This window comes from Schistocerca cancellata, chromosome 4, assembly GCF_023864275.1.
Source record: "Schistocerca cancellata isolate TAMUIC-IGC-003103 chromosome 4, iqSchCanc2.1, whole genome shotgun sequence".
Lineage (NCBI taxonomy): Eukaryota > Metazoa > Arthropoda > Insecta > Orthoptera > Acrididae > Schistocerca > Schistocerca cancellata.
Window position 1 is genome coordinate 867959099 of NC_064629.1, and position 13451 is coordinate 867972549.

At 37.0% G+C, this 13451-nt stretch overlaps 1 long non-coding RNA gene across 2 annotated transcripts in view; it reads right to left on the reverse strand.

The window, feature by feature from the left end:
- The window catches only part of LOC126185009 (uncharacterized), an 80582-nt gene extending 68597 nt beyond the window's left edge, over positions 1-11985 (reverse strand). Inside the window, exon 1 of one of the 2 annotated variants that reach the window (XR_007536927.1) lies at positions 11552-11969. This is a non-coding gene — a long non-coding RNA (uncharacterized LOC126185009). Of the gene's footprint in view, positions 1-11551 lie in introns of both variants that reach the window. The other variant, XR_007536928.1, reaches the window with a different exon arrangement.
- Positions 11986-13451: the final 1466 nt, after the last annotated feature.

The following is a 13451-nucleotide window of genomic DNA, read 5'->3' on the forward strand; positions in this document are numbered from 1 at the left end:
TGCATATAAGTTTATCTGTTCAGCTATTACTTTGCACGAAGCATCATGCATGTAACACACAATACAACTTGTCATAGCATACTGTTTTAGGGGCACAACTGTACCACTGCTACCATTGCACAAATATTGATCATGAACTGAACTAGCATGCACAAATGCACTAGGTACCATCTGCTGTAGTTGTGCCTCATCACCAGAAGTTTCTGAATCGAAGTCACCTTCACTAGCCTCAACATCCATATCTTGAAAAGTTTCAGAACTGTCACTGAAATTATCATCACTTTCTAAAAGCAGCTGCTCTATCTCTGAATCTGATAAATGACTTCTTCCCGCCATTGCAAAAGACCACTAACACAGTGGGAAACACAGACAAAAAAGTTGTGCTTTCGCAGCTGCTTCACAGGATGCGTACTGTCGATGCATGCTTGAGTGGAAAGTGTTATAACTAGCCCAAAATATGCTTTGTCGCCTGAAGAGAGCTGCCATATAGTGGACAAAACTCAACTGATACCACAGCTTCAACAGCAGGCTGATAACTCCATTATTCCCATCAGCTACTAGCCACAGAATGCAGCAGGCAGATATATCCATCCAACACATTGTAAATTTGCAGAGCTGGGATGGACATATCCGTCATGCTCACATAGAAGGTTAAGGAATAATACAACAGCCCTGTGCAGTTCCTCAGCCACTCAAAGAACGTATTAAATATGGCACATCTTTACCCTAACCAAAGAGTTCTCATAATCCTTCGTGTGACAATCCAACTAAATGTACGAGTGTAGAGGTATAACTGTGATGACAACATATGAAGTTTTACTGGACAGGTATCCTATATGAATTTTTCAAAATTTTACTGTGAAGTGTTAAGATATTTCCAATGTGTCATTTGGGCATACCCGAGATGACAATTGTTTTAGCTGTGACATATTTGCCAATGCAATTTCTGGTGTTATCCTAGTGACAAAAAGATACTGACAATGCAAAAAGGATAATTGCCTAAGGTGTAAGATGGCCTTTTACGTGCCAAAAGCACAGGGATGACTCTTTCAAGGCACACAAAATAATTCACCTTTCAATTAACAAGAAATGCAGTATTCTATGCACGGGGCCAACTGTATTTCTTTTTAGGCATTAACAATCTTCTGAATGAGCGAGTACTCATGATCACTTCCCATGAATATGTTACCAGAAGTGGACAGAAAGAAAGACTTTTCTAACGTTTCATAACAAAATGGGCAACATTTGGACAGAGAGTTTTGTTCCATTTCTCTGTTGCAAGCACTGGCCAGTATACATATGTTGCTCTGATGTACTTTCTCTGCATGATGGTGCATGACCCGAAAATATTTGACTGGATAACTTACATCCCTCTCATGAACGATGGACCTTGTTGTGGTGAGGTGACTTGTGCGCCTCAAAATTACAGATAACGGTACCGTAAGTGCAACCACAATATAGGGGTGGTTTCTGCAGGAGTCTTTGCAGTAGTTACAGGGATAACAATCTGGATGATTGATTGATCTGTCTTGTAACATTAGCCTACATAGCCTTGCTGTGCTGTTATTGTGAACAGCTGAAAACAAGGGGAAAGCACAGCTGTTAGTCCCCCCCCCGGGCATGCAGCTCTACTGTATGGTTAAATGGTGATGACACCCTCTTGGGTGAAATATTCTGGAGTTAAAATAGTCTCCCTAGCAAAAACACAACTGGCATTCTAGTTGGTATGTGGACTGTTAGATCATTTAATCCAATAGGTGTGTTAGAGAATTTAAAAGGGATATGGACAGGTTGAAATTAAATATAGTGGGCATTGTTGAACTGCAGTGGCAGGATGAAAAAGACTTCTAGTCAGGTGAGTACAGGGTTATAAATACAAAATGAAATAAGAGTAAAGCAGGAGAGGATCTGATGATGAATAATAAAACGGTAATGTGGGTACACTACCAAGAAAAGCACAGTGAATGCCTTATTGTAAACATGACAAACATGAAGCCAAAAGTTTATATGCCAACTAGCTCTGTAGATGACAAATAGTTGGAAGAAAGTGTGATGAGCAAAGGAAATTATTCAGGTGTTAAATGAAATGAAAATTTAATTAGAATTCAGTAGTATGGAAGGCAAAAGGTGGAAAATAGCAAGAGAACATGGACTGCGGAAAAGAAATGAAAGAGGAAGTTGCCGGGTAGAGTTTTGCACAGAGAATAATTTAATCAACAACATTTCATTTAATTATCATGAAAGAAGGTTATATGGAACAGACCAGGGGACTCTGAAAAGTTTCAGATTAATTGTATAATAGTAAGATAGACCCTTTGAAACTAGATTTTGCACTATAAGACGTTTCCCGGGGCAGATGAGGACTCTGATCATAATTTATTTTTTATGAACTGCAGAGAACTGAAAAAAATTCAAAAGGTAGGAAATTACAGGCTTGGGACTTGGATAAATTGAAAGGATAAGAGGTTGTTGAGAGATTCAGAGGAAGCATTAGGTAATGTTAGACTGAAACGGTGGAAAGTAATACAACACAAGATGAATGGGTAGTTTTGAGACATGAAATCTAGAAGGCAGCAGTGGATTACATAGGCAAAAAGACAAGGCCTACTATAAATCCCTGGATAACACAGAGGATATTTTAATTGAGGACTAGCAAAAACGCAAAAAATGCAGCAAATGAGGCACACACAAAGGAACAGAGATGTCTGAAAAATGAGATTGACAGGAAGTGCAAAATGGCATAGCAGTAATGGCTAGAAGGCAAGGTTGCAGAAGCACACATAACCAGGGGAAAGAGAGATGCCAAGGCAAACTAAGGAGACCTTTGGAGAAAAGAGCTCAGGTGACAAACCTTGTGAAAACCAGCCATGAAAAAACTATTCCATCTGGTGTGCAACATATCTGAGACAGGTGTAATACCCTCAGACTTACGAAGAATGTAATAATTCCAATCCCAAATAAGGCACGAGCTGTCAGGTGTGAATACTACTGAACCAACAGTTTAATAAGTCACAGCTGCAGACTATTGAGCCAAATTATTTACAGAAAAATGAAAGATCAGTCTGGGTTCTGGAGAAATGAAAAAAAAAAACATGCAAGGAAGTACTGACCCTATGATTTATCCTGAACAATGGGTTGAAGAAAGGCAAACCTATGTTTGTAGCATTTGTAAATTTAGAAAAAGCTTTAGAAAATGCTGACCAGAATACACTCTTTGAAATTCTGAAGGTAGCATGCATAAAATACAAGAGCCAAAATGTTATTTACAACTTGTCCATAAACCAGGCTGCAGTTATGAGTTAACAGAGATTAAAGGGAAACAGTGTGTGGGAAGAGAGAGAGTCAGGGTTGTAGTCTATCCTCAGTGTAATTCATATGTACGTTGAGCAAGCTGTGAAGGAAACCTAGGAGAAATTTGGAAATGGAATTGAAGTTCAGGGAGGAAAAATAAAAACTCTAAGGTTGGCCAATGACATTGTAATTTTGTCACAGGCAGCAAAGGACTTGGAAGAGCAGTTGAATGGAATTTATAGTGTCTTCAATAGACATTTTAAGATGAACACCAATGAAAGTAAAACAAGGGTAATGAAAAGTAGCTGAATTAAATAAGATGCTGAGGGAATTAGACTGGGAGATGTGACACAGAGATGTAGAGGAGCTCTGCTAGTTGGGCAGCAAGGTAATTGATGATTACTGAAATAGGGAGGCTATATCAAATGTCCACTTGCAATAGCAAGAAAGGCATTTCTGTTCAAATAGATAAAGTTTGTGATAGTTATGCAGAGAAGAAAAAGCCTGCAAAGAATAGGCTAGCATGGAGAGCTGCATCAAACCAATTTCCAGACTGAAGAACACAACAGTAACAACTTTCATCTTTTCTCAAATGGTTCAAATGGCTCTGAGCACTATGGGACTTAACATCTATGGTCATCAGTCCCCTAGAACTTAGAACTACTTAAACCTAACTAACCTAAGGACAGCACACAACACCCAGTCATCACGAGGCAGAGAAAATCCCTGACCCCACCGGGAATCGAACCCGGGACATCTTTTCTCAAGAGGCTCTCAAGGAAGTGGGATTTGTACAAAGTCACTGCTTTATCACATGCCAGATACAAAATATTCTTTTTTTTCCAACATTCCGTAACTTTCATTATTTGCAAGGTAGCTTAGTCATTAATATTCAACGGAAAAAAAATCTGCAATGCAAAATTGAGAGCCTGTTTTTGATAATCTGCCAAAAGAAATCAAAAGCATGAGCAACAAAATTTAATATATGAGCAGCAGACTCAAAACTAGCCTAAATGTTTTTCCCCCTCTACAGTGGTATGTCATCCACGCAAATAATTCACAGTTCATTTCATTCTCCTGTTGTCTGCTACTTATGAATCAGTAATATATGTATGTAATTAATTAGAAAATTCTATGGATGAAAAAAAATTACATTTTTTCCTACGGTACTACTGTAATCAAAGTTTGTGCCATGAATTCTGGTAAACACTGCATCTACTGATATGTTCAATGGACAAGGATATCAGATGCCAAGTGTCCCCTAGATTCAGAACTCTGAATAAATCAATAAATGGTCCCTGAATAATAGAACCACAGTTTCATGCTGCACATTTTAGTTACGGAATGTTTCTTAGTAAGTATCATGCATAATGTGCATGGCTAATTATTTTATGTTCTGTTTTAAACTTTTATTACTACTAAGTTTCCACGGTTTATTTATGCTGCAGCCCAGAAGATGCTGCTGGCTCAATCCACATCAATCCATGTAAGCAAAGGAAAAAATCTCCCCTTCACAGTCTCACGTTATTGGATTTGAGATACGTTAAAATTCAGGCCAACATTATAAGCTCATATTATTTATTTACTTTTTTGGGGGAGTGGGGGGGAGAAACTGCTGATCCGAGATACAAGCTGCCAAAACTGGCAAATCTGGAAACATTCATCATGTGCAAAAAATTTTAAAATGCTCCATCTCTGGAATGGTTCGAGACTTTTAAATTTGACATATAACAATTTTATCATTAAGACAGTATCCTTGGTTGAGAAATGTGTGTCCAAGATCATCTGCTATAGGTGTCCACATATTTAATTAGAATTAAAAAAAAAACATTTTTTGCCAATCATAATAAATTAGTCTTTTTTAATGTTTATCAGTACCACATAGTACAGTATTCCTTAAAAAGGAAAACTTCCACTTTTCAGTTTAATAAAAGGTTTTTAAATATCCACTACTGTTTTCTAGTATATTGATACCATGAAATCAAAACCTAGTCTTCTTTGACATAGCATTTTAATTCTTCTTAATGATATTCACTAGACAGTTTTCAAACAACATAAAAATTTCCAAAATATATATTGACATCCTAAAACATTTAGGTTCCAAACAACAACACTTCTGTGCACTGCATTTAAAATTGAAATCAGCAATTCAATACAGTAAACATGTGTTCAACTGAGTCAGTATTTTCCTTTGACACTCAGTGACGCTTTCCTGTGGCACCAACAGGAACTGGGGTAAGTAAAATCTTCAAAATGCCATGGAGTGGAAGTGAGCACTGGAGGTATCGTTGCTGTCTGGCACCTTCAAATCTACATACAGCACTTGGTCTCCATAGTAGCTTAAAGTTCATGATGATTTCAGTTAACTCTTAACTGATATCTATAACTTCTGCAAATCACCAATCACAATGATACACACAGGTCAAAGAAATCCATCTTTGTAGGTTGTGAATGTGAACAATCTTCAGTTGTTTCTGAGATCCTGGTTGGACAAATCGAATTTTCTTATTTCCTGCTCCTTAAAGTTTGTGCAACATGCGTTCAGTCACCATTTCTTTGAATCCAGAAGTGTTTCTTCTGAATTTTTGTTCCCAGGTAGACTGGTTGGACCATCCTTCTATTTTTTGTTGGCAGAATTCTTCAAGGCGCTCTTTTGGCAACAGGATGATGGCTGTTGATGTGTTGGGCCTATGACTTTACCACTCATGTAAAATCCTCAGCATTCTGAATTACAGCTGGACTCAGCAGGAAAGATTATGTTTCATAGCACTGTACTTCAGTAGACCTCCTACATCGATACAAGGACTCTGCCACGGCCAATAATACATTATCCATCCTACAGCTGTCACTATTGACTATGTTAATTCAAACAGCTAGTACTGATTTTTGAAATGGTAAGGGACACGATAAGAAATGATTATGATATTTTCTGTCTGTGGATGCAGCTCATTTGAAAATATGTCATGCCTGTAAATACTGAAACTTGGTCTTTACTGCAGTCATACCCCTGTACTTCCTATGGCATAATCACAGACCGCTACTCAGCAAAATCATAGTGAAGCACTAAACACAACTGTTAAGCCTCACTATGTCCCATCACTTCTGCAATATGCTGTTGCTGCTGCAATTTCTTCAGATGTTTGTGTGTTACTGCTTTCACTGTCCATTTTCAGTTCACCAAAGAAGGTATCAATGACAACAGTGTTCATAGCAAGTTTATTCTCGTCCCATACTATACATGTAACTTCAGAAGAGTAATCTGTTATGTTTTCCTGACAAAATGTTTTTAAGGTGAGTCCAGGGCAATCACTACACTCTTGAAACAAAGTCTCTTATTCTATAGTACATTACATAAGACTAATGGCTTCCCACATCCAACTGAGATGTTATATGTGACAATTTGAAACAAATTCTTCAAAGTTCAAAATTTGCACAATCCACACATAGATAGATCCAAGCTACCAATTTAATTTGTAGTGCATAAGATTTTTATATTCCAATGTGGAATACTGAATGTCCCTTCTTATATATGACAAAATTTTCTTTGTGGGTCATGTATCTTTTAACTTTTACCACCTTTTCTCCTGCAATTGTTCCAATGTCATTTTTGTTGGCACTCTGGCCAAAATAGTACCATTCACTTAATATGGCTATGCAGTTTGAACATTTGTTTTGTTAACAGGATGACCATAGTAAGGATCTGGTTCTCCAAACATTCCTTTGCAGTTATCACGCACCTAGATTTGTCCACCATGTACACAGATGGAATGGCATAAAAAATATTTTTCTTTGCAAGGGACACTGGGTAACAGTAAGAACTCATTCATTTTCATTGATGCAGCAAGAAATCAGCGGAACATTATTTATTTATTTATTCATCCAAGAACATTGTCATGAAAAACTATGTTGTCAGCTAACGTCGTGTTTGATGTGAATCCCTGAAAAGTTGCGCAAGCTTCTTGTGGTTCATCTTCTTCTGAAGAGCTAGGTCGGTTTCATTTTGATGTCATCTCTACAGATTAAGTAAATTCTGTTTCCTTAATGGATACACATTATGACTTAACTGACCATGGTTTCTTAACAGAGGTAACACCAATCTCTATAATCACTGGTTCGGGGAATGTAATTCTTGTGCAGACATGAAATCTGTATCATCCACATCACAGGAGTCTACTTCTTGTCTGCTCACTGTCACTGATACTCTGTCAAAGCATTTAAAAACAGATTAAGTCACCACTGTAAACATTTTAACTTTCAAATAGTCTTGAAATGAGCACACACATTCCCAACCTGAAGAAAGTCTAGTTCCTGACATCCATCTACATCATTCTTTTATGGATATGTAATTAATCAGCACACGTTGCTCTCCTGTGACCCCATTCAGAATACACTTCTAACACAATCTTTCCTACAAAACACCCTAAAAACACAATCCTTCCCAGAAAAAGCCCTAAAATTCAACCACCGTCATTTTCAGAAAAGCTTACTGGTACTGTTTGACAACAAACTGAAATGTTGTGTTTGTTTGCCTGTTGACAACTAAATTGTTGACACCTACATCTTCACTTTTATCTTCTAGCCGAAACACACAGAATTATATGGATGATTTCAGGCTGTTCTAGAAGATGCGGTTATATTCTGAAATTACTTAAAAATATTTAATTTCAACCATAAAATCAACTCATCATATTAAATAGTTCTATGAATTTTTGCTTCTGGTATTTTCCAGACTGTTCTATAATATTCTGATACATTCTGGAATTACCTGCAACCTTCCACATTGTTCCAAAGACTTTGATGATTTGGAAGGTCTATGTAAAGGTTATTTAGAATAATATAGCCTTTTACTAATTCCAACTTTGTTTAATTCCTCATTTTTATTTGTTCACATAGGTCAATGATATGATAAAAAAGATGAGAAATTTCAGAACCACTTTGGTGTGGTGCTGTTTTCAGGATGTTTAGTACCTTCAATATGCAGCATCAGTAAAGTATTTCGAATGTTTAAGATTCATGCTTTTTAGATGATAGATTATAAAATAAATGAAATAAAGAAATTAGATATGGAAGTTACTTTTGAATTTTAATAAAAAAAATATTAGACAAAAAGGACTCTGGAAAATAATTTCAATTAAAAAAAATAATAAAAAGCAGTTCAAATTACAATAAATTATTTATTTTTTATACTGGTAACCAGTTTTGATCTATGGGACCATCCTCAGACATGAGGCTCTAGATGACACAAGTAGCTGGTTCATGAACCTGCAACGTAGTACCGCCCCTTGCCGTGAACTGCTACAAGAAAAGATATCTATGTCCACTGCTAGAAGCAATGACCCATATATCTGTGTCATATACACAACTGACAAAAGAAGAAGAAGAAGAAGAAGAAATAAATATAAATAAATAAGAAACACCATGGCACGAACAGTTCCGAACTCAAACAGGAATCCATCACCTACAATATAAAAAATCTAAGTAACTCACTAGCAAACCAGAACAAACTCTTCCAGTAACAACCTGATAAACTCAACTTACAACATCAAACGACTCAGTAACACACCTAATGAACAACTTTGAAACATATACATCCAACACGAAAGCACAACCGAATACTACAACAAGCCGTATACAAACACTATCCAACTCAAAGACACAGTGCCATTATGTCACACTACAATTACGCCCCGGATCAAAGCAGACCGGTGGAATCGCAATTTTTGGTTGATCCTCATTCCTGCCTCTTAGAACCATACAAACAACAGGATATTAAACTCTAATCTTACTCCTCGCCCCCTCTTCCACTTTTTTTAAAAAATTAAAACTGGAGCTGCACACGAAATGCACAAAATTGCTACAGACAAATCCCTATGAAATTCTGTTGCACAGACAAAATTGTGAATAATTACACAGTCAGTCATTGTCACACAGGATAAAAATAATAGTTCTACATATAAACACAGCAGTGTATTTCACAATAGCTGTGACCAGCAAGTATCAAATTATTATGCACACTATCAAATTTCCTGTTTATTCCTTTACTTTCAATTACCTCCATCTACCTGTTCCTGCAACAGGGCAAGTTAAATAGGGCTGATACAGCAAGATGTACAATTAGAAATGAGAATGAAGAAATTACAAACATTCCAGAGCTAAGTAAATACAACAAAGGTGAAGCCACTGACAGAAGATGAACCTGAAGCATAAATGTAGAACATGAGAAAAGTAATAAGCTGACAAGAGAGACAGATCCTTAGACGACCAATGGATATATTAATGACAAGGCTCCTATTTCTCTAATAAAGTGTGTGAAGAAACGCTGCAAGAATCATGAAATATTCTGGACCATTGAGAAACTTTAAATATTCTGTTTAACTGAAAATTAAAAATGATTTGACACTTTTGAGTCAATCCATATGAAGTACAATAGTAAGGATTGCTTGACCATTTTTGATTTCTATGATTTCTTATATGTTAATATATGTGAAAAATAATCCTGTTTTTAAGATTTTTTAAAAAATGAGGGAGATTTATTTTACACTTGGTACTCTGTCAGTGTTATGGTGTGTAACATATTTGATTGTGCTATGAATATTAGCTGTGGTGTTTTACTCCTTCACTGAAATTTTAACCCTTGAAAATAGTATTTTATTCAATCGTGATTTAAAAGTTTGGTACCCATTTTCTTGAACTAGGATTAGTTTAATGCTATTGTTTTTGGACTTTAATTATAGAAAGAATGTTCCGATAAAAATGGTGTGTTTCATTCCTGTAACATTACCCTGTCTGAAGATACTTAATTTATCATAAATGTCTATAAAGCCTCAAATGTGCCCCCGCAGCTCAACAGACATATCTGCCTCTCTGAAAAGGCTCAAGATAATAAATTTTAAAAGCTGTTTTGAACTAGCTATTTACTGTATATCAACAAATAAAAAAGCCATCACAGAACTCATAAATGGTTAAGCAACCCTTATTGGTTCACTTCATATGGACTCACCCTTCTGTTGTTGACACAACTGTTATTGTCACACAGTGCAATGTTACAGAGACTCAACACCACTATGGAATCACATATCACTTTACAAATGCATGTTACAGTAGAGTATTTATTATACATATTCTTGGGCTGAAAAAGGCTCCACAACTTAATTAGGTGAGCAAAGTTCCCTGCCAAGTCTCCAAAGCAGAAACGTACATAATTAGCTCAAGATAACTTTCAGTGTGTGATTTACATCACAGACAATAATACACTGACAATCTATACCACCAAAAGATGTCATGAACAGAGAAAGTTGAGAATTTGAGCTAAACTGAATACACAACACCATGAATGTTGTTCAAAACATGTTTCCATCTTTTATGGAGTGTAAACAAATTTTAAACAGTACAGTGATTTCCGTATCTCAGCAGCCTTATCTGTAACAACGGGGATGTAGATGCAGACATCAGAAGCAGAATTATTAATGCTTTTGCAGTCTTCCAATGAATGTGATACACATGACTATTAGACCCCATAAGTATGACCACAAAGTTTCGACGGTACCTCTCTATGGCCATTTTCACACGTGAGACCTGGAAAATGTCGATCATATCAGCACACAAGCTCAATGTTTTTCACCAATGATGGTTGGGCACAATTCTGAAAATCTGTTATAGCAACCAAGTTTCAAATAATGAAGTCATCAGTAATGATGCAACAGCCTTCACGGAACAGTTGCTGAAAGAATATTGAAGTTTTCTGGGCATATCACGTACAACAGATGGAAGAATCCGCTAATCAGGACTGTTGTAGAAACGAATGGATGGATGGATGGATGGATGCGGAAGTAGAAGACATCCTGGCAGCTTAAGGAAACCTGTAGCCAGATGTGCTACTTAGCACTGGTGGAACAAAGTCTAAGTAAGGCAGTAGAATGAAAGTATTACAAATACCATGTTCTCGCAGACTGCCATTGTGACCATGTTCAAGCAGAATGCCATTGTGACATTCTTAATATGATTTTTGTTTAAGAGGGCGCATAAAGATGTTGGAGCAACGCAGTTACTGAAAATTACGAATTACTATCTCAAATTTGTTGGAATACACTCACGATTAACGTTTGAAAATACTAAACGTCATAACATGACTATTGCCGCATAGTTTCACTTAAAATTACAACAAACATGTACAGTAAGAACTCTAAAAATGGATATTTGAAAACCTATTAGGTCGGTAGCTAAGCTAACAAGCTATCATCACAATGAAACTTATACTCACATATACACATCAGAAGTACGTGTGCATAATACAACCAGTCGCATGCACGACGATCGTAAATATGAAGAGCACAGGGATCCATTTAAAAGTGTTGAAGTACCACGTATGAAGTGTTGTGCAGTCATCAGCATGAGTGTTCAATGCCATAATATGAAAAAATCCATAGTCGCATTTGTTTATCACAAATATTTACATTTTCAGACACAGAATGACAACTCCATCGGCTTGATGTAAACGCGATTCCATCCAATTGCCTTTGCACAAAACAAAGATATTGCTACTACGTGACACTCCCACCATAGATCTTTCATTTTTCACTTAATCGAGAAAATCAATAAATTAATCACAGGCGATATCACAGTCTAACATGATACTGTGTGCCGTATGGAGGTGTAATAAGGGGAGATGGCGCTACAGACGCTGTACGTTGCTTTGAAGCCGGCGCCGCCATGTTAGATGCCCCAAAACATTAGCAGACTACTGTTTACAATTGCCACTTGTTCTTAATTTGTGTTGTGTGCACGCAACATTTGTTTTAGATAGAAAATGTTACAATGCTTTCTTGAGTAACCCAACGTCAGGAAGACATTTTAGATCGTTTTTCTGGCCTTGAATGCACATTTGAATCAGTAATACGACTAATTCATCCTCATTAATGTACCTTTCCGCTTGTTAGACATTTCGAATAACTAAGAAGAGAAATATGTGACGTGAAAAGGCTGCTTTTGTAATCCAGAATTTTCCTTAATACAGCCTGACAAAGTTGATGTTCGGTCTATGTCATCTTGCCGAAAAACCTGAGAAAATATTTTAGCTACGTTTTTCACAGCGTTCGCCCAGATTGCTATTCGAGTTGGACTGATAAGATATCTAAAACCAAATGACAGAAATAAAATCACTACAGTAAAAGTAACCTGGCAAACAAAATTCATGTATATGAAAGTAAATAACGGTTGAACGAGTCCACTTACGAATGAAATGTAATTCTTTTACACTTCAGACTGCGGTGCGATCAGAGCGACTAGCACACCCATAAACGAAGCAAGCTGGTATTTTTGATCAAGCAACTTTCACCTCTCGAAACAATCAAAACACCAAAAGATAATACATGAAATGTATTCACACTTGCTAATACGAGCAACCATCGGTTGTACGAAGGACGACAACATTGGAAATTTGCACCGGATCAATACTCGAACCCATATTTCCCACTTTAAGCAACCAATCGCCTTAACTGCTTTGGCTATCCGTGCACAACTTCCGATCAGATCTAAACTTCCATATGTCGTCGTTCCTGCGTCACAACCTATCCTCGTACACACATTATGTAATTCTCATACATTTTACTTGAAAGTCACTGCCTGGTATTGGCGGATAAATACGATGTTACAGTGCCTTTGTTGTTAAGAAGAAGGAACTGGCAGTGGAGCGAGTGCAATCATTATGAAATACATGAAATGTATTTGCAGTTGCGAATGCGAACAAAAATGTTGCAATAAGGGGATGACGAAATTGAAAATTTGTGCATGTCTGAAGGAACAGTTTCATCATTCGTCTTAACAACACACTGCACTGCAACATCGTATTTATCCGCCAATACCATATAGAGACTTTCAAGTAAAATACACTCCTGGAAATTGAAATAAGAACACCGTGAATTCATTGTCCCAGGAAGGAGAAACTTTATTGACACATTCCTGGGGTCAGATACATCACATGATCACACTGACAGAACCACAGGCACATAGACACAGGCAACAGAGCATGCACAATGTCGGCACTAGTACAGTGTATATCCACCTTTCGCAGCAATGCAGGCTGCTATTCTCCCATGGAGACGATCGTAGAGATGCTGGATGTAGTCCTGAGGAATGGCTTGCCATGCCATTTCCACCTGGCG